Below are 21712 nucleotides of genomic sequence, written 5' to 3'. Positions count from 1 at the left end.
ATCCAACAGAGCCACACCTGACACTGCAGGAGGACTGCAGCCACAATTCCAACAGGACTATTACCAGCACCCTGACCCACAGGGTGCCACGTTGTATTTTGACTCTGTCAGTGTTGTTTTAGTTTACTGCATTGTTTATTTTATCTTTTTATTTTCTTCCCTAATAAAGAACTGTCATTCCTGCTCCCATATTTTTTACCTGAGAGCTCCCCTTAATTTCAAATTTGTAACAATTCAGAGTGAGTGGGTTTACATTTTCCATTTCAGGGGAGGCCCCTGCCTTCCTTAGCAGACATCTGTCTTTCCAAACCAAGACACACATGGGATTGCCCTCTCCAGGCTGTCCTGTCCAGCACTGTGCAAGCTCCTTTGTGTCACAGTCTGGGGCCATCTTGTACAGATCTAAGGCATGAGTGCATGAGATCATAGAAAACTTTCTTTTGCCCTTTAGTGCAGAGACATTTAAAACGAAACATAAAACATTCAAGATGTTGCAATCAACAATTTTGCAATCATCAATCATTATAGCAATGGACTTCAAGACACAGTGAGAGACATTTTTTCAACACCAAATTATCACAACTTAGGCAAGGAAAAAGAAGAACTATGCCATGTTTCCATAAATCTCCAGTCACAGTGGTTTGGGTTATGGCCAGTTGATTAATTTAAGCATGCTGTGAGAATCTGACCAGAGTTGCAGCCCATCTTTAGGAAGATTTATTTTTCTTTCTTTAAGTTAAAATCTGGTTTTAGTGCTTCTGAAAGACAAACTGTTGTGGCAAACTGTTAGTGTCCATGGTTTGACTGTTTTTCCGATAATTATAATGCTGGATGCATTATTTCTAGCTATGCTTCACCTTCATGATTCACTGCTTTCCTGCGCTACTTTCTTGTTGCAAACCTATGTTTTACAAACAGTAACTAGCTAGATTTCATAACAATTTTTTGTGCTAATTTCAAGATTTCATTTCCATTTCCTGGATGTTGAAACTGTAAACATCTTTAATTTTATGCCAATTTTACAGCTAATAAAAACGTGGAGTAATAAAGCTATTGTTATAAAACTAATGAAAAGAGATCCTTCTGTATATTGCAATGAAGTGGAAGAAATCAACATAAACTCTCATGAAAAGAATTATGTCAATATATCAAACAAGCATTTTGCAGTACCTGCACTTGTAATAGCACTTTGGAGTATAAGCCCAAAGACTATTATTTTACTTCAGATGTACTGCAAATTAGAGCTTGCTTCCCAGAGAAAAAGGCTTTAGAGGGATGCAGCTGGGGGACATGTTCTTGATGCCAGGGGCCAGGTTGCTTGCTGGAGCTCAGCAGTCTGTCAGCTTGCTGCAGATAAGCTCTGTTGGAAAAACTGAGTTTTAAGTTGCTAAAAAAGGGTGATTTTTCTCTCAAGGTGGGAACAGATCTGATATCAAACAGAAAATTTCTCAGCTCTTTAGGGGAGGTGTGGACTGGTGGCATAGCAGGCACTGATCTATCAAGCATCCCTGTTGTTTTGGTGGAAACACAGCAAGAAAATTACTTTAATAATGTTTACATCCTCAGCCGTTGTTGCCACAGTCTCCAAGAGGAGTGACCAGCCAATACAGGGAGTTGTCAGGAGTGCATGGCTAAGCTATGAAGCCAAGAAGAGATTAAAGGACAACCCAGCACTGTTTGCTCACCTAGAATTTGTGCTGGTGACAAACAGGAATTCTTGCCTATGTGAGGCCATAAGGATTTGGCACAGAGATTTACAGAAAAAACAAAGTCAATGAGATCAGTATCCACTCCCAGTTACACAGCAGTAAATTCAGAGTAACTTTACTCACTGACATCATAGGAGCTAGTCTGGATTTACACCAGCTTGAGTGAGAGCTTATAATGGTCTACTGAGAATTTGAACTTCATGCCTGAATATGCAAGTGGGAGAATTGGCTGAGTTATGCAGAGCTAGGTACAGACAATTGTGTCCAAAGATAACACTGAGGAAGAGCTTTTTGCCACTGTTCTTATTGTGCTTCTTGCTCTGTTAAATTCTGCTCCAGTTCCAAATGTATCTGTAAGAATGAAAGACTTGTGACTACGAATGGACTATAAATTATTTATTGTTCCTGAGCTTATTTTCAGGATGATATCCAAGGGCTCATAGTTATTAATTTTGCATATTCCATGGATGGGTTAGATGACCCACTAGGCTCTTCAAATGTCAACTTGTTCTTTCACAGAATCTATTATAGCAAAGGTATCCAGGGTAGTCCTTAACATATTATCAGAACACTTTGTATTGGTGTGTTAAATACTTCTTCAATATAAGTGAACACACTGGCTCTGCTCCCCATGATTGAAGATAAACCTTCCACAAGTCTTTGAAAATCAAGCTCTCCAAAGAAGAAAAGCAGTGAATGACCTATTTGGAATCACCTGTATTCTTCAGCTCAATGCCAGCTCAGGATGCCAGGAATTCAAACTCAAGTCCTTTATGGCTGGATATGCGTCACACAAGATGCGAGCCAAGAAAGGATCATCCAGTGAGGTAGCCCTGTGAAATCTGATAGCTTTAACTCTACAACGTGTCTGATTTCCATACATCTATTTTTTCCTCCTGTTATCTCTACTATGTAGAGGCAGATGTAAGCTGTCAAACTAGGAATCTGAACAGAGGAGACTTTTTTTAGACAATGATATTTGTGCCTTAGAAATTATTATCTGGCATTGAGAATCTGATTTGTATGAGGGTATTTTTACCTGATGACCATCAGAGTATTAGTGCAATCCCATGCTGAAATTACCTATTTGGGTATTTTTTTTTATAGGCAAGCCACCCTGTCAAAAGAAGTTAGGCAAAGCAGCCATTTAGATTTCTTTCTGAATTTCACTAAGCATGTATGTACCTTGGGCAACACCCACGTGTTTTCCTTGATCCTTTCTTAATCATGAAGAGAAAGTGTGTTTTCCCTAAGGAACTTGAATTCTGTATATAATTCACATTCCTGAAGAGGTAGAAAATAGTTGAGATTTCTTCCTACCATCTCTGCTTCAATTTAGAGTTTGCATGATATGGCTGAGGTTTGCTTTTACTTTTAATAAATATTTTCTTTGGGAAAAATGGCTCTTGGCTCAAATTCCAGTCCTTTGCATTCTGAATCAGCAATTAAGCAATTGAATTAAAGCCTGTAAATAGCAAATGTTTCCATTATAAAACCACCAGCAATTCTACCTCTTTGAATAGTAGTGTGATAAAAATACCTCAGAAATTCTTTGTAATCAGATCTCTGACAACTATCTAATCTTCTTCTCTAATACAGGGGGAAGAATGAGGTTATGTAAAACCCATGTGTTCCTTCCAAAACAGAAGGCTCTGCAGTTTCCCAGCTACCCAAGTTACCTTTGCAAAGCTCTACTTGGTATGTCAGTACTTCAGACAGGACTGACACTCAGGTGCTGAAGCACATTTGACTTAGGTTTTGATCACTGATAGAAGGTTCATGTCAATTTTTCTTGTTTCATCCCATCTACTTTGTAGTCTTGGCTGTCTCTTTCATTATACTCCAGATGTAAATAGATTCTAACTGCACAGCCTCTCTGCTTTTGGTGCTGCTTTTTTAAAAAACAGCAGCATTTTTGACTTTGGCATCAACGTGAGGATAATTACCATCTGGTCTCCATTTGCTTGCAGGTTGAAGACCCCCCACCCTAGATCAAAAACTGTTTGAGTTGACTGAAACAGCATTTCTCAGTGAGTGGAAATGATGCATATCTGGCAGCTTTTCAGTGCAAAATGAGTCATCAAAACACACTGACTGTAAGCATCTTCACCCTTCCTTCCCACATCTCTTAATCCAATGACGGCTAAGATGGGAATAAAGCTTCATCTTCAGCATGTATACAAAACATAGGGGTACACAGACAAACACTTGATTGCAAAACAGTCATGTAATGAAAAAGCATATAATTTGAATCAGATTGGGCTGAAATTAAAATTGCAACAAACTATTTGTCAGTTTCAAGCTCTGGAGACTAAATTCACTCTTTTCGTAATTTTCCTTTCTTCATAATTTCTCCCTGTCACTTACCCTCCCCTCTCTCAGTGTAGGAGCTCTGCATTGCTCCTTGTTTTTTGGTTTCTTATAAAAACAAGATTGAAGAAATCTACTAGCACTTACACTTCAAATGAAAAAGCAGTAAATGTTTCTTTTAAGATCTCAATAATGAAATAAAATCTGCTCTAGTTGATTCTGTAACTGAAAATTGACATTCAGGGCAATACATGGAATTAAAAGGGAAGGCAAAGCAAGGCAAGGCAAGGATGGGAGGGAAAAGGAAGGAAAAGAAAAGGAGGGGAAGAATGCAAAAACTTTGAGGCTCAGAAAGAGAAATCAGAAACATTCATGTGACACTTTAAAAAGCTGAAATTTATAAGAAAGGAATTCTTGGTCTGGTCACCTTAGTCTCTGGACAAGTACATGACTAGTACCGTGTTGCAGACATCTTTTATGAAAAATCCTTTCCTTAGGATTTTTCCTCCTGAGAAGCTGAGAGGCCTCAGGAAAAAAATGTAAACATTGATTATTTGCTGCTGTGGAATGCAACAGGTGGATCTTTGATTGGCCCATGTTGGTTGTTTCTAATTAATGGCCAGCCACAGCCCAGCTGTCTTGGACAGAGAGTCCGAGACAGAAGCCTTCGTTATCAATCTTTCCTATTCTATTCTTAGCTAGCCTTCTGATGAAATCCTTTCTTCTATTCTTTTAGTATAGTTTTAATGTACTATATATCATAAAATAATAAATCAAGCCTTCTGAAACATGGAGTCAGATCCTCGTCTCTTCCCTCAACCTAAGACCCCTGTGAACACCATTACAGTGCTGTGTTAGACTCACATGAGGGTTCATGTTATGGAAAGCCAACATAGATGTGCCACTCCTGTGTGTATACATATACATATATATATATATATACACACAGGAGTATATGCATACATATGCAAATATATATACATACATATATATATATATACACATACATATATATCTGTTCATCTATATATCTGTATATCAATATATATAAGACTCTTAACTCTTTAGGAAGGACTGGGTGGGTGTCAGTTGGTGCTAAAAAAGCCTGCTCATTAGAACCATACTCAAAAAACATGCCACGGTTCTGGATGATGTTTCTAGCTTCCAGTTTTGGATGAGTTCATGACAAAGTTGTGATGAACTATTTCTAGAACTCTTGAGTTCCAGAGTTCCAGTTCTGGAACTCTTGAGCTCTGATTGTGACGGCAGAACCTGCAGTGTTTGTGGCTCCTGGTGAAGGAGAAGAACCCACAGTCCTGGCTGATCCTTAGCTCTGTCAGCCACATGGATACCTTCAGTCTATCTGACATTCCTACTGGCCTCAGTTATTTTTAAAGAGGCCTGTGACACTCCCATTCTACTTTGCATCAGAAATTCTATTGCCTTTCTCAATGAATATGCACACCTGCAGCACTGTCTGAAAGGACAGCTCAGTTGTGAAGTCTTTAGCTTGTGATGCTTTTTGTCTATACTTGCCTTTTTACAGTATTCAACATTATAACACAATTTATTAAAACATCGTAATGATCGGGGAAAGCCGACAAGAAGTGTTGTGTAATTTGGTCCATCCTTTAGAGCAGGTTGGCAGCTGTGGGGAAATGCCTTGGTAAAGATGAACAGACCATGGCACACCACACATACATACTTAGCATTGTCCAGTGCTCACAACAACAGTACACACCCCAAACCTTGTGGTGATGGATAAAGAGTACAAGAAATCTGAGGCTGCTACTTCCCCCTCTCTGATTTCCACCCTCCTTTTCAGAACCAGCTGCTGCTCCTCGCCACTGGCTCTGCAAGGAGGAGAAGCTGTGTGGCTGCCAACATCGAGCTGATGCACTTGGACTCTGCCTCTCAGCTGCATCTTCAAATGTTGTCACTGGCCTGGTGCCACTGGAGCCAGGAGAGCAGAGCCAGCAGGCTGAGCATGGGATTTGGCCTTGCATGTTTAATGTGGGTAATTGGTTTAGACTACGAGGTAGGAGCCAGTGACTATATGAATTGAGAAGCTAAACATCCTAAAGGGTGCAGGAGTACAGGAAGTATATCTGTACAATTTTTTTTTCAATAAGAGGATTGTTTTATTTTTAATCTCATCTTGTGTTACTTCTTTCTCAATCTGTAAACTCCTTTTCTTTTATCTAGCTAGTTTGAGCTTTACAGGCATTTTGATTTTTTTGTTTAAAACTCTGTGCTTAGTTTTAAAATTACATGAATATTTAAAAATATATATCTCCTTGCAAGACAACATTTTGCCTCAGAGTACACTGGCATTTCATGTTTTCTCTTATTATGGCTCACAGTCTGTGTCAGGGCTATAAAAGCTGTTACTGTTTATTCACATTTGAGGAGGGAACAAAGGGAGCTTTCTGCAGTCAGTGCACCTGGAATGTGAAATGAGAATGGTAACTTCTGCAGCCTGCTTCTGCCGGGTGGCAGCCCTTTGCTACATCACCAAATCAAGAAAAAAATAAAAGAAAAATGTTAAAGGTTTTGGTATATTTTATCTTAAGGCACTAACTTTGTTTTATGTTGATTGAAGGTTTAATTTTTAGATTTAAGAGCCATTCTGAGTTGCTTAGCCACCCTTCACCACAAAGCAAGAGAATCATCAGCTCCTTCAGGATTTTGCAGCAATGCTAAAATACACTAATTGTGAAGTTTCTGTGGAATTTGTGTTATCATAACACAAAAAGCAGACTGCAATTTATGTAGGCAGAAAAGGAAAAGCTCTCTTAATGGATTTAGATGAAACAAAAAGATATTAAAAATGCATTTGCGCTTCTGCCAAAACTAAATACAACAGCTACTTGTTTCCTCTAACAATACTCAGTGTTCACCTTTTTTCAAGTACTTTATAATAATATGTAGCTATCAGTTATCCAGTACTCAGAGAAGATTAGGTAAAAGAAATAAGTAGAGACTGTGCTTGCTTACCCCTAAGAAGTGGTGCAATGGCAAAATCCAAGGCTGCAATATTTTCAGATGTGCTTTAAATTTATTCAAGTTTTATCTTCTCTTACAGAAGACTTGCTCTTACTTGAGCTGATGGTTTTGCACTACAATATTGGTAACAGCATCTAGCAAATGTTTCTCTTGAACTTGTACAGAAAAGAGCGTGCATGCCAAAAAAAGGCCAGAAAAACTTGCAATGTGGTTTTAGAAAGCACAGTTTAGATCTGACAGACGCAAACAGCTAAGACCAGTCTTGGAAACTCTAGAAAATTACTTTTACTTCAATTCTAAGGAGACTGAAAACTACAGAAAAAAGTAGAAAATAAAGTATTTGGATAAATACAACTTTGGAATTGGTTCTCCAACTGCTTTTTGAAACCCAAGTCACAGAAATTTCTCCTGTATTCCCAGGATTAACGTTTCATGTTATGTTTGAAAAGTTGTACTTCTGACTTTTATGTCTTCATGATCTAACTGTTGGTTTTTAATATTCTAAAGCCCCTTTCAGTCAATAAAATGCTCCCAATAATTCAAGTGGAAGTAAAATTTGCCAAAAACTAAAAACACCTCATCAGAATCTTGAGCTTAATTTCCTTCAAATTATCAGATAAATATAATTTTTCTCTGTTTACTTTCTGCACATGAATATCTGGAGTTGCTTAAATCTTTTACCATGGCTTGATCCTGATTGCCTTTGAAAAACAGATTAAGACTTTCCTCATTGTCTTTTACTCCAGAAACACAGATGTGTTATTTTAACAGCTTTTTTTTTTTGCCCTTCTAAACACATAAAGCCCACCTGCTCTTCTGGGACTCTACTGTTTTTTGGAAGCTCTAATTTGCACCTGGGCTGAAATTGTCCATGGGGGATAATCAGGTGGCTGGGAGTAGATCAAGTACCATGTGCTTTGGCTGTACCTATTAATGAGCATCTTTGTGTCCAACAGGTTAGTGAATACAGATAACTAGCTCTGGGCAAATACAGTGGCCTCATTAGGATGGGAAGTCTTTTGTTAGGGAGATCTTCTGCCTTCTTATCCTTTTATTTAGCAGGGATGATGTAAAGAGTGTGACGTTCCATATGCATCTGGCTAATATATTTTAAGACAGTCTGAGCAATATACAGCTTGTACTATGGAGATTCAAAGAATTCCCTTTACAAGGCAAGTTTATTTCTCCCTCCACCTTTCCATCTACTTAGGAGTGTTTGGAAGTGTCAGCCTTTACGTTTAGCAGCTAAGTTTTGTGTCTCCAGTACAGTTTGGTCAAATCCAATCAGTTGTGATGAATTCAGAATTCAGATTCTTTGTGGATTAATGTTTTTTTATTCCTCCTATTTTTTTTTTGTCCCACTGCATGCATTACATACAGTACACATAAAAACCTCATCATTGAACTCATTACTTCTTTTTTAAACCTTCTCCCCTATACTTCCATTTAGACAATACACTGCCTATTTCACCAGTTAAAATTATTTTAATTTATCTCCTAATTTTAGGAACTTCATTCCTGCCTTTTGTTCAGTTCTCTATGACATACCTTGTACTCCATAGCCACCATGTTCTCCCTTACCTCAAAAATAAGTGAAGCTTCGTGAATTGGCTTAGTCAAATTGCCTAGCTAAAGCCAGGGAGTGCTTTAATTCAGTGTAGTAAACTCATGTGGGAAACAACAGAGCCACACTCTGAAAAAGGCCCTCGGCCCCACGGCCCATCCCAGCACCATTCTCTCTTTGCTGCTACATTGGTTACAAATCTTTCTCTTTGTCAGTTTGGATTTCACCACAATATGTTGAATGTGTTTTCATGCAATTCCAGTTGTCTGTCTACTCATTATCTCCATCTCTATGCTGTGGACATTTTTGTTCATCCCTTACTCTTACCCACTTCCTCTTTTACAGGTGTTTGTCTCTTCAGTGTTTTATTTCATGCACTATCCTGAAGAGACTTTGCTTCAAGCAAAAATCTTGAGCCATGCTTGATCTTACTGTTATTATTTTTACTGCACCATTCCTTCAGTGCAAATCCTATTGGTTATGCAATGTCTTTATGTTTTGCATACTCTTTGCAGAAATTGTTTACAGAGTCCTGGCATAGCTTCAGGCACTGTGTAATTTACAGATCAGTATAAATGAGAGCAAGCTGAAAAGTAATGCCATGTTGCCTTCTATTCCTACCTAGTGATTAGATCATCTTTATTTTGTCACCAGTAGCCCATTAGTTTTTGCTAATCTTTCCTTTCCACTTTGCATAGCAGAGGCTCTTGTGCTGTGAGGCTACTTTTCTAAATAATACTGGTTTTCTAAGTGAAACATCTCTGTCTTCTGTCCTGGCCACTGGAAATGCTGCTTTCAGAGCCCTACACACATTGGGGCTGTATCTACATATGTTTTATGTACGTGTATGTGTATGTAGGTGAGGACAGATGCATGTGCCCACAAACCCACACACAAAAGAAAGAAGGAAGGTGCAAAACAGAAATGTTGGTGCCTGTCAGGCCCTTGACACAGAGACACAGCCCTCTACTCTATTCAGTCCATGGTATCTACGCAGCCCCTGCTCTGCGAAAGGTGGGAGCCATAACAGAGCAGGTTATTCAACCTTCACCAGTTACTTCACCAGTTACTTCTCAACACTTTCTTACCAAAATGTCATTCCAAAATCAGGCAACAAAAGCAGATTACAAACCAATTAACATAATTTACCCCTGGTAATCCAGTCCTTCCCCTGTTTAAAGTCCATGCAGCTTCATCACGGGAATCTATTTCTATGACTTCCAGACATAATAAATCACCCATCTTCATGCAAGTGGCCACGTTTACAGCCATCACATAATTTAATAATGAAAAGATAATTATTTATTCTGCTCTTGAAAAAAACTTCAGCAACGTGTTTATGGAGAAAATGGATTTAATTTCTGGATCTCTGGTTTAAAGCCAACAAAAAATTGTCTTTAATTTTAGGTCTAGCTGGACTAGTAGAAACCAGCATCAGACAGGACTAGAGCTTTATTAAATGCTGATTTTATATTAACAGTTTTCTTAGAAAAGAATGCATTTTAATTTAAAAATGCTTTACTCCTTGAGCTGGACATGTATTATGTAGAACTATGGAAAAGCTCAATCCACCAACATGACAGTTGGCAAGCTAAAATAGACTGGCAAAAAATTAGAGTAAGAGACAGGAAGTAATAATTGCTTGACCTGCAGATTGAAGAATAAAGAACAAAAGATCAGCTCCAGTTATATGCTGCAAAGCTTCAAAAGCTTCTGATTTAATCTTAAGATTCATAGGTTATTTAAAAAAAATCAAATTTAGTTTATAAGACTTATTAGCTTGGAAACAGCACAGTAATAAATAGAGACATTCAGTAGACCACAGAGGAGAACTGTGACTGAATATATTTCCCTTAATATATATCAGTCAAAGGTGGTATTAAGCAGAGTTTTTGTCACCTCTGTGATTATTAAGATAGAGGGAAATCTTGCAAGGAAAGCAGACAAAGCTTCAAGAGTTTAAAGCACAAATGCATGTCTATCTGGCTATACATTGGTTTTTCTCATCTGCTAAAAGGTCACCTTTAAGTCCTGCTGATGGACAGAGGCTTCCTACATCAACCTCCTCAGCCCCTTTAAACTTATTTTAAAACTTCAGTTGATTTGCATTCTACTCCTTTACCTGACAAATGTTTTACTCCTGAAGGTGGACTCATTCAGACCAAAGTGGGCATGCTTTCATATTTCCTACCGCACATGCATTGATCCCATTTACAAATACCCGTGAGAGATGGGAAATTTTACTTCAGAGCTGTCCCATGAATAACATCGACAACTTGTCACGTTTATCTCCTCTGCATTGGCAACCTGAGAAAGATCATAACTAAAATACACATTTGTGCAATAAATTCCCCTTAAAAAGCAGAAAGCTCAAACAGTTGAGGAGAAACAGTGAACAAAGGAAAAGGAATACTAAAATTTTTAAAATAAAAATATTTTCCCCCTCTCCAACCCTCCTTCCCAATACACTGTGAATGGGTGTTTCCCTTGCAGCCACCATAAAGCTCTCCCTGTGTTCAGCTTCCTGGGCACATTCCATGGGCCCACACTGCAGGCTCTGGGACTCTAGGTGGCCTGGACACCCTTGTGCCACCAGAGATGTGTCAGCTGGTGCCCTGGCAGGCTGGGTGGCCAAGAGGTGACACCCCCAAGCCCCAGCTCCACTTAGAGGCCGTGTCTCAGCTTCACTTGTGAGCACCCCGAGGCATCCCTCCCTCCATGGGGCACCGAGGGCCACGTCCCACCCCAGTCTGATCTTTAGTTCTGCCATGACCTTACGTGCTGCTGGGCTCATGTCCACACTGCGCACTTTAAAGAGGAAAGGCACTAATTTGAAGGCTTGATATCCTTAACTCCTAAATCTGGACACACTTAACAGTCCCTGCACGTCAAACCACACAAGCACTGAGCTGAAGATGGATAGTAATTTAAGTGGAAAAATGACCTACTAAATTATACTCCTGGCATCTCTCTAGCAACACATTTCAAAACACTACTGAGATACTACCGTGGACTGCTCAACATCAACCCTACTAACTAGGGCATGCAATCATGTGACTACTCTTAAATTAGGAAAGACCAATCTGTATCCAGACTCTAAACAGTTTCTTTAGACCTTGCCAAGATTCCAGATATGTCATGTATTCTGCCCTTCTGCAGAATATACCCTGCACAGTTCAAGGCCCTTAGGAGAGTCTGCAGGCTGCACTCCTGACTGTGGAGTGCAAGCCACGGATACACTGCTTTCCTATGAGGAGCTTTCTGTAAAATCAGAGCAGTTCTGTAGCAGTTGTTCTAGTCATAGTGAACTCTCCAGACAATACTAAAGTGATGTTCAGTTAGGAAACATAATCAATTTCTCCTAGCAAGCCTTTAGATTAGGAAAAAAAACGTTACTGAACTGATGCATCTGGAGTTCGTTTACAGCTCAGCTGCAAGGTGTGTAAAGGAAGAAGGAAAGAGGGGTATCTTTTATGGTGGGAGAAGGAAATGGAAATATAGGCTAAGCTTTTATCTGAGAGAGGGGACAGCTTTGTAGTGTTTTTGTTTGAACACTGGAGAAAGGTAAAAGGCAGGATGCTATTTGGTTTTTTTTTTCAGATTTTATTCCAGTGAACAGAGGGAGGAAGCTCTATTGCAACAAGAAAACATTCAGGATCACATGAAACTGGACAAGAAGAAAGAAAATGCTATTTTTTATTTTTGAGTAAAGCTCAGCTACTGAGTGCCACGATACTTTTTTTAAAATCAAAGATAGGTGCTTTGTCTGGAGTCATGCAATGCATTATTAAGAGTTTGGCTCTGTTGGTGATGTACTCTTCATATGGAAGGACTGAGACAGTTTTCTAAGACATCATAGTCTGGTGAAGTAAAGCTGAATTTACTTTAACTTGAATAAAATATTCAAGTGAGACTTGTGAAGGGCAGCACTGGAACTTTACAAAGAGAATGAAAAATAAAACTTTGGTAGCTTCTCCATTTCTTCTTAATATATAAAATAACCTGTGGTTTCACACTTTCAATGTAATCCCAGCTTCCATTCACAGGTTTCTATAACTCTTTTCCATCTAATATATGTGAATTTGTCTCACTTCTCTGCTTTTACATGCACACAAAACCTGTTTGCTTTTGTTCTGTGTGCTGATGAGGGTTTTGGTGGCTGCATTCTCCTGCATCAAATAACACTCCAGGAAAATGAAATCTGAGAGATTTCTATGTGAACTACTTATTCACAAATAACTTGAGATTGCAATGTTAGCCTAAGATAACCAAGTTTAAGTAAATGGTATTAATTGATGAGATCTTACTAAGAACCTGAATCATCCTTTAGAAAACTGTTAGGGTTTTGCCTAAATGCCTGGTGGCCAGCACATGCTGAGGTTCTGTAGCTCTAGAAATCTGAGATGTTTCCCTCTCTCTTCTCCTTAGGACCTGCCACTCCCGCTTTCTTTTCTGCCTCCTACCTTAGGCTACTACATAGTCCTGCCTTTCACTTTTCACTTTTCTCCCCCCTATTGATCTGGTTTGTGCATCCAACAACCAACCCTTCTATTAACTCTCATCTTGTTATCTGCCTATTTCTGCTCTGGATGCCACTTCAGAGTTTTTTTCTTCTTGCCCCTCATCATTCTTCTTTGTTCTTAACTCTGTGTATCTCTCCCTCTGCATTCAATCAAGTCACCACCTCCCTCCACTGAGACATTTGCCGGAAGCAGAGCGGTCTGATAAGCACAACAGACAACTCTTACTCTTAGTTTCAACTTCAGGCATCACAGTAGTGGTATTAGCTGTTGACAGCTAAAAAAAATAATTTCTGGGAAGATGCTTATGCTACACTCAGTAACACACATATTCTATGGTGAAGGTTTGGGAATTTTCATGGAGGCAAACTAGATCAGCATTTTTTGTGGAACAATCAAAGATGTCACAGGCACCTATTTCCATGAAACATTTTAAAGTTGCTTCACAGCATAGGAGTGCAACAGTTTCCAATGAAACTGAGGTCAAAACATATTCAATATAAAAAAAAAGACAAAGAAATTTCTTCATATTTCATTCTTGGGAAAAGAGAAGTTGTGTTAGGTGAAACTTTCCAAGCAAATTTAACTGTAATAAAGTTCTGCTAGTGTTTTTGCAGAAATGCTAACACATGAAATGGTGCATTACTTGTGTGCATGTCCTGCAGTGAAAGGGATGCTGGTGCTGCCCAGTGCAGCAGAGGTAATTTTAGTGCTACAGAGCTACAGAGTAAGTTTGGTGCTACAGAGGTAAGTTTAGACAGCTCAGACTATGTTTTGGTGGCAGAAGCAGAACTGCCAGGACTTAAACTCCTTGCTTCCTGATGTCATGAGTCCTTAAAACCAAAAATCTTTGTTCAACTAAAAATTGGAAATTGTTTCTTTGTAAACATTGTGAAGTATAGAGCAGGACACTGCAGGTGAGATTTATGTGACCAAGTGCAAGTATTTATGACTGAGCTGCTGTACAGATTTCCTTTATGGTTAGTGAGAAATATTATAATTTCTACAGTGGGACTCACCTCATGAGTCCCTACTCTTGAGGTAGGGACTACTGTAGATATGCTGAGGGAATACCATAGAAGTCAGCTACAATCTTTGAATGTTCAGATATCATAGACACGCTTCATAGGAGCCCCCAAAATGCTGAAGAATTACAGACTTACATCCTGACATCAAAGAACACATCTGCAAGGCCAACATCTCCTCTTTTTTTGCAGAAATCAACAATAGGTCTCAACAGAGAGAAAATGCAAACTATCCTTTACATCACCACCACAGATGGACCAGCTTCAGAGGGACCAACTTGTGCGACCAACTCACACAGGGCAGCAGCAGAATTTTCACATTTGGTTCTGCACAGCTCTCAACTCTGAGCTGTGACCTCTGGGGACACACAGTGAGAGGAATCTGCTGTGACACCTCTTGGTATGCAGCTTTGGCTTGCTGCACTTTATATAGCAAAGTGCTGAGAAGAAACAAATTGCATTCTTATTCTGGCTTCTCTTTCTCCTCCTTACTGCAAGAGCATTCTTACTGGCTCCAGCAAAAAGGTTCTCAAGTGCATTGTAGACAGAAGCAGGAAATTTGCTCTCCTCATGGTTCAAACAGAGCCAGCACTAATGACACAGCACAGTGAAGGGAAAAAATAAAAGAGAAAAAAGAAATGTTTAACACTCAGCACTAGAGGAAAGTGAAAACTGAACACACTTTGAAGAATTTCCTTGCTGCAGTATAGCCCTGCACAGGAGACTTTCCACAGTCAGACTCAACATGTTTGGAAGTTTCTCTGTTTAATCTTCAGGTCAGGTTTGGCTCTATGCTTTTACTAATACACTATTAGTAAAAAAAGAATAAAGGCTCAAATAAGGCAAGAGGAAAAAAAAAGTAGGAAGGCTTGAGACTTAGTAAATCAAACTGTCTAAGAAGTAGAGCAGCCAAGGTGTTTTAATGACTGGGGCAAAATTTTGTCTTAGACAGGAAAAGCACAAGCATCTTCTGGAGATAGTTCTGATAAAACAAATGTCCTGGATAGGTTAAGAGCTAAGAAATTATCTCTGTCTGAAGGCCAGGTTGGATGGGGCTTTGAGCAACCTGGTCTGGAGGAAGGTGTCCCTGCCCGTGGCAGGGGCATTGGAACTGGAGGATTTCTAAGTCCCTTCCAGCCCACTCCATTCTATGATTCTATGACTAAAATCAATCCTACTTGCAGGGTCTGTGCAATGTGAGAAAACATTACCTTCCATAAAAGATGAAGAATAGAGCTAGAAGACAAAATTTTACACTCAGTGCAAACCATTGTTCTGAAAGTTTATTGTGACTCCTTGAGGGCACTGTAAAAAACTGCAAAAATTCAAAATCATCTTAATTTTTTGGTATCAGAGACTCCTTTTATTAGCATTTTGAGCTGCATGTAGGTCTGACCACTTGTGAACAAATTCTTAGGCAAACCTGGACTAAGTGAAGCTTCCCTACAAAAGCAATTTATCCCTTGTGAGCAGAAGGAACAAGGATCTCAGAAGAGCATTATCTCCCTGCAGAGGCATTGCAGCGCTCAGTCACAGGTGGACTGCCAGGCAGCCACTCTTGTTTAAAAACAGAGGATTCAAGAGGAGGAAGGAATAGGCAGACAAGATCAGACAGAAACTTCACTGAGTCCAGTGACAGCAGCCTACAGCAGGGGCCCAGGGAAGAATATATGAATGGCCAAAATATGGTACTATTTCACCATAATGCAGACTGGCCCAAAGCTGTATCATCTGAACCTGCTCTGGATAGCAGAGCAGGGCAGCTCAGGAAAATGTAAAGTACAGAAGACAAAATTTTATTCATTAAGCAAGAGGCTGAATCATGATGTATGAGTAATGTCTCCTATATTAAATTGGAAATAAAACATCTAATAGTAGCATAATCAAAAAGAGGAAACTTCCCTTTGTCTTCAGAGTATATTAAATTTTATTCCAGGCCCAAAGCAAATAACAATAATAATAAAAAGTAAGCCTACCTCATCTACAGCATTTCACATATCTTGTTTCACTGCTACAAAGAATTCCAGCTTCAGCTGAAGGCCATTTTTTGTTAATAATTATTTTTTTACTAGTGCATTACTCACTAAATTTAGTTCATTCAATTGTAAACTACAGTAAAAAGCAGCACAGTCGATAAAATACAAAGGGATGGAATCTGTTAATTTGTAACTACTGCTTTTCAAGGTAACACTTTGAAGTAAGTACTCCTGGGGTTTTTTCACTGCATGTAGAATGTTAACCCAAAAATTAAAAGGAATAGCAAGGGTCAGTTCTGTTTGGTTTTGCTTTTTGAATGCAAGTATCATTGTTTCTATCATAGCCAGAATACTTCAAAGTTTAATACAATAGGTTTTATATTTTATTTAGATCAGTTCTATTCAATTTTTACTTTGTATGTAACTGTACAGAAATGTAACTGTACATTTCTGACCTTGTTGTAGAACCAGAATGATTTGGTTTGAAGATAACTTTAAGATGTACTTCCAGCCTCCCTGACAGAGGCAGGGACATCTTCCACTACACCACTTTCTCAATCCCCCACCCAGCCCAGCCTTGAACGCTTCCAGGGATGGGGCATCCACTGACAAACTCCTCCAGTACTCACCACCCTCTGAGTAAAGAATTCTTTCCTGATATGTAATCGAAATCTCTCCCTTCTCAGTTTAAATTTGTTCCCCCTTGTCCTATCGCTGCCTACCCATGCAAAAACATCAGAATGATTTTTAAAAATAAAAAATTAAAAAGCACTTACAAAATTCAGAGCTATTACAAAGCTGATAAACTCTGAAGTCACTACTGACATGAATAGATTTACTATGAAATAATGTCATCGTGGCATTGGGATTTGGCCCAATGTGTAGGTGTGTGGAGAATTAGTTTATAATCCAAGCATTTAAAGAATTGATACATTGTAAAAGCTCAGATTCCAATTTCTAGACTGAAAAGAATCACAACCATATTAGGACACTAAACCCCTTATTAACATGTTCCAAGCAGTAGCAGGTTCTTTTCTCAGCCAAGTCACAGACCAACCTTCACCTTTTTTACAGCTCAGTTGCAGCTGGGCTGGGGATTTGCACACAGTGGGGCTGTTGTCACCAGCAGGGCATGGCTTCCCACATCTCTGTGGTGCCAGCCTCCAGGTGATGACTGGCAGTCAGGAAATCATTCTCTTAAGGTGGGTAGGTCTGACAGGTTTCCTTTCAGCAAAACAAAACCATATGGCAACACAGCTTTTGCTGAGGAGGAGGCAGGCCAGGTAAGGAGGGGAATGCCAGGAAATGGTGATGAAGAAACATCCCCAGACACCTGGCTTACCTGTTTGCACTGCTCCATCAGATTGCTGCAGCAACCTTGCAGGAGCCTCCTTGCTCTTCAGGAGGCCACAGAGGCAGAATAATTTATTGCTGTGATGATCCTTGGTGAAGAAAGGCTGTGTAACAGCTCTGTGTGCCTGTCCTGGTCCAAACAATGCCAAACTGAACCTTTTGAACTCTTGGTGACTCAGATAACAGACAAATGCTCAGCTTAGAACCACTTTATGAAACAGTGTATTTTGAAGGAGAGGGAGTCTGTTTCCATGGGACCTCACATTTACTGCTATGACCAAAACACATCCATTGAACTAATTTCCCAACACTATCACCAACAGAGCGAGTGTGTGGTAATGGCAACTGGAATAATTTCTATGATTCAAAGAAGTATTTTAATGCAGAAGTTATAAAATTTTATATCATAAAATACACTTTATACTGTACAAGTTGAATAAACCACCTTTGTAATTTACAGGCAATCCATGTTGTGTCAGTCAAAAGTTTTCATCCATCATTAAAGAGTTTAGTAACTTATTTCAACTCTAAATCCTTTAGTTTTTACCCAATTACTGTATGTAACCAAACTAAATAAATGCTCACTTTTGATTTGTTCCTTCTCAGACTAGCTCCTTATGTCCCCTTGTCTTCAAATTTACACTCCTTTCTGTTGGACAGGACACAATGAAGGGTATATTCCTGAGCCTATTTAGGCTTCTGATAAAGGTTGTAGTCCAGTCACTCCATGATAGGATGATTATGGAAGATATATGTCTAACACACCTGCTTGAAAGGCTAAATGAATGTGATCTATCAGGAAGCTGATCCTCAGCCATAACTCTACTGAAATAAACAGACTGCAGTAGGAATTTATGCTAGCAGAGGATTTTTACTCTGCATTGCCTTGCCATTTCTGCCTAAAATGATCACATGAAAACTTTCATCACCTTGTCTTTAAGTTACAAATTAATAAGACAGAGAGGAATGGTGTTTGTATGGCTGGAGTCTGTAATTTAGGCTCTAAAACAGATTATGAAGTCCAGAGATATACATACAATGCAGTCAGAGATGTATCAAAAATGGGAGACTGTCAAAACAGATAAAAGGAGTCATTTAGTCACACCACCTAATGCAGTTGGATTACTACAAAGATGGTGAAAGAGGTGATTAAAAAATCTATATATAATAGAATATGAATTTACAGTTCCTTACCTCACAGTAAGTACAGCCCCACAGCTACTGCTTCAGGGGATTGAAGAAAGAAATAGCTGTGGTACCTATGAAACATTGCTTGCTTTTTTGGAGCAGCCAGCTGGAATTGACTAAAACACTGAATGTCACATCAGATCTCACACAGATGAGAGGTTTGCTTGCTTTCCAGTAGAGATAACAATCATGATGAGCCAGCAGAACTTAGTCTGCAGCAATATGAAAGACATGGAGTGTGAACATTTGCTAACTCTCAATAACAGGATGAGCCAACCTGCTAGGAACACCACACCTTTTTAGGGCCCTGAACTTATTCATTCCATATTTTTGCTTTATAGAACAATGCTAAGAGCGTGACTTCTTTCCTCATGGCTTTTGCGTACCCAATCCATAGCCTGGGTCCTAACAACCATGGTTTCCAGAGAATATGTTTTGCTGGCACCATGACAGAGGTTTTTTTTTCTCTACAGCTTTGGAGAGCTTAAAAATTCTTCTTTTCCCCCCCGCCCCTGAAATGGCTCACTTGAGTGCAAGCAAAATTCTCCACAGATGGGGGACAATTTTGAAAAACAGCAGTAGGAGAGGTAATATTTTATTAAGAAAATGATGAATGATTCCAAGAAAAAAATTAAGAAGCAGAAATAATCTCAGGCAGATATGGAACCACATCATGATGCAATTGAAAATGTGACTGTATTATGGCCAGCAGTTTGATAATGAAGGGAAAGCTGTGAAGCTCATTTGTGACAATGTAAAAAAATAAAAAAGACAGAGCATGTTGATAATGAGCCTTGAATATTCTTTCTTTTCTTTTTCCCCTTTTTGTCACCTTTGCTCTACTTGGCATTCACCCAAATTAGAAGACTGACAGTCATTTCTCTTCAATAATCACTTTTGGAGACTCAAGAAGCACTCGCCTTTCAACTCTGTCAACAGGGAATCATTAACACTGAAAAATAAATGTATATATGCTTAAGTGTTTTTACTGAAATAAACACTCCAGCTACCCCCTGCCGTTTAATGAACATGCACTGGGTTAACTACAAGGGCTGCTACCACTGCCATCTTTGATTGCTTGCTAGTGGCAGATGAAAGATTAAAACACACAGGTTTTTTTGACAGTAAATATGATTTCACTTTTTTGGCTTCCACATGAACCCACCCTTTACAAAGGGCTGCAGAACAGCAACTGCTGTCAAAATAAGGCTAGCGAGTAAGTGGAGTAGCAGCTCTCTACAGAGTTTGATTATTCTTTTGTGAAAGAGTCTGTAAACAAAACCTTTAGGCTTTTGTCTACTAAGCAGTGCTTAGAAATTCTTCCAGCCTAGCATTTTTAATATGTGGGAACACGACTGCAGAGGATTCAAGAGCACTCAACATTTTTGAAAGGAAAACAATTTATTTTTGTAACTAAATGTGGCCTCAGAAGCCAAAATGCAGACAAAAGACCACTTTTTAAAAAGAATATAAATGCTCTGTAGTCTCTGAGCTGCCTTTGAGATATCTTTTCTTTGTCTTGACTATACATATCAAGATATTAACAGAGCAAAAATAATTTTCAAGTATTCAGTCAATAGAAATTTTGAGTTTGGAAAGTGCAATCTAAGTGAAAACATATTAAAGTTTTATTTTCACTTCCAGCCTTTGTGCTGTGATAATAAGCCAATTAGTCTGAGCCCTGATCTCCTTTCGACTAACAGCCAGTTCTTTGAGATGGCCAGACCCTTCAGAACATGCTACATCCAGTACAGGGCATAAAGACTCGAATCTCTTCCCTTCATAGAAAAATATTTGATCTAGGGCTGGGACATGCATTTCTTCACCAGATCAATTCACCAGTTTCTAAACATTGCCAGGAATTGGGTGCAAATTTACACAAGCCTTGAGACAGAAACTGATGGGACACTTCCATCTGAATTTCCCATCTCTATACCAGGATGTGTCCTGAAAAGGAAGTTAAACACTCCCTTATCTCTCCTTTGACACTACAGTCATACTCAAATACATATCATTAAGCTCTTTTAGCCTCCAAGTAGAGCATCCACATCAACACTGTCAAGTGGAGACAGTGTCTGGTTTGTGCAAAGTCCTGAACTAAGCTAGGGACATGTTCAAGATGGTGATAGTGGATCCAAACCCAGAAGAAGCTGAAGACTGCTGATTATGTAAAGAATAAATAATTTGAGTTCCAGTGCCTGGAAACTTTCCCTGGCACAGTTAAAGTCATTAGCATGGATGTGGCCAGATGTGCCCAGGTGCTTTAGACAGCAGCTGAGCCTGGAGCTTGTCACTGCTGGCTTTGCCTAAATACCAGCCCTAGATGTCTTAAATGGAAACCAGTGCTTAACAGCACACCTTGAATTTAACTCCAAAGGCTGAGTAATAGATTTTCTACAGGTTCTTTGAATAGATTTGGTGTGAGGTTGTAAAAGTTATTGCCAGCATAATTTTGGTTTGCCTCCTACTATTTGAGATTTGCTGACAATTTCATTCTACCTCTACAGATTAATGACTAATTTTCAATCATCTTTTTCACATAGTTTTCCTTATCTATTATACAGGTAAGTACTAGATATGCAATTACAGAATCCCAAGCATAATGAAATCTTTAAAAAGTACTTACATTTGAATTCTTAAAAGGATCAAGATTTTATAATCTGGTTAGCTCTTCTTCACTTCAGGCTACTTGGTGAAAATTAGGGATTACTGCATTCTCCTAGTTTAGTCATCAATCCTTAAACACATCACTAGTGTTACACCCACCTAGTAGGGACAGTTTTAACTCTATTAAAAATAGTAAATACCAGCCAAACAATTTTTGCAGACTACAAATGCTGGTGACAATGAGCCCCCTCCTTGCCTCAGCTGTTACTCCCAACCTCTTCAATGCTTCCAGAGTGCTTCTGGCTTCGTGTAAAAGCGATTCTAGAGACAAAACATCGGTATGATCAAAGGAAATTACAACACAGGAAGGACTGGAGCAATATATGTGTGTTGCTTATGGCCATGGCAACACCTAAGTTTTAGCTGTCTTGCCACCTCCTACAAATGACTTCAA

General features: G+C 39.1%; 1 protein-coding gene across 1 annotated transcript in view; it reads right to left on the bottom strand.

The window, feature by feature from the left end:
* TBL1X (transducin beta like 1 X-linked) overlaps positions 1-21295 on the bottom strand; it is a 239746-nt gene extending 218451 nt beyond the window's left edge. Inside the window, exon 1 of the mRNA XM_058045172.1 lies at positions 21278-21295. The gene's annotated coding sequence lies outside the window, so the exon portion shown is untranslated. The remainder of the gene's footprint in view (positions 1-21277) is intronic.
* Positions 21296-21712: the final 417 nt, after the last annotated feature.

The sequence above is a fragment of the Melospiza georgiana genome, chromosome 2 (genome assembly GCF_028018845.1).
Source record: "Melospiza georgiana isolate bMelGeo1 chromosome 2, bMelGeo1.pri, whole genome shotgun sequence".
NCBI lineage: Eukaryota > Metazoa > Chordata > Aves > Passeriformes > Passerellidae > Melospiza > Melospiza georgiana.
This window is presented reverse-complemented; position numbering and strand designations above follow the sequence as displayed.